The sequence below is a fragment of the Chenopodium album genome, chromosome 27 (genome assembly GCF_948465745.1).
Source record: "Chenopodium album chromosome 27, dcCheAlbu1.1, whole genome shotgun sequence".
Lineage (NCBI taxonomy): Eukaryota > Viridiplantae > Streptophyta > Magnoliopsida > Caryophyllales > Amaranthaceae > Chenopodium > Chenopodium album.
Window position 1 is genome coordinate 18,813,693 of NC_137860.1, and position 666 is coordinate 18,814,358.

The 666-nt window shown below is 44.0% G+C and overlaps 1 non-coding gene across 1 annotated transcript; it reads right to left on the minus strand.

Annotated features, from left to right (window-relative positions):
- Positions 1 to 200: 200 nt before the first annotated feature.
- Positions 201 to 306, minus strand: LOC145621749 (small nucleolar RNA R71). The gene has a single exon (XR_014108549.1). It is a non-coding gene; the product is annotated as a small nucleolar RNA R71 (small nucleolar RNA).
- Positions 307 to 666: the final 360 nt, after the last annotated feature.

Sequence of the window (666 nt, forward strand, 5' to 3'; positions counted from 1 at the left end):
GGAGTTTGAAAAATATTGCAACACTATCAATGTCAATGGAGTTTCTCAAGAGTTTATCCGCCTTAAGTTGTTCCCTTTCTCTCTCATAGGAAGATCTTTGGAATGGCTAGACAAAGAAGTGAAGCCCAATTCCTTGAAGACATGGGATGATGTCACAAAAGCTTTCTTGTCCCGTTTCTACCCACCAAAGAAGACGGCGGAGGCTAGAGCCTTAATCCAAAGTTTTAAGCAATTGCCTAGAGAGAATCTCTATGAAGCATGGGAGAGGTACAAGGACTACCAAAGGGAATGTCCTCACCACGGAATTCCAACATATCAAGTGATCCAAATCTTCTATAGTGGTTTGAGCTTTCAAGGTAGATCGAGCCTAGATGCCGGAGCCGGAGGGCCAATCATGAACAAGACGGAAGAAGAGGTTGTGGATGTAATAGATGATGTGGTAAGGAATTACATGGATTGGCATGATGTAGAGAGGGAATCGGCAAGCACAAGTTGCTCAACCGATCAATCTTATGTCATCAACGAATTGTCCACAATGGTCTCGGAGTTAGGAAAGGAGGTGAATTCTCTCAAGAACAAGCTCGAGAGTCCTTCACAAGCTTCTAGTCTTCCCTCCCAATTTAAGGGGAGAGGTACATCTTCCTACTCTAACCCTCCTTTTGCTTC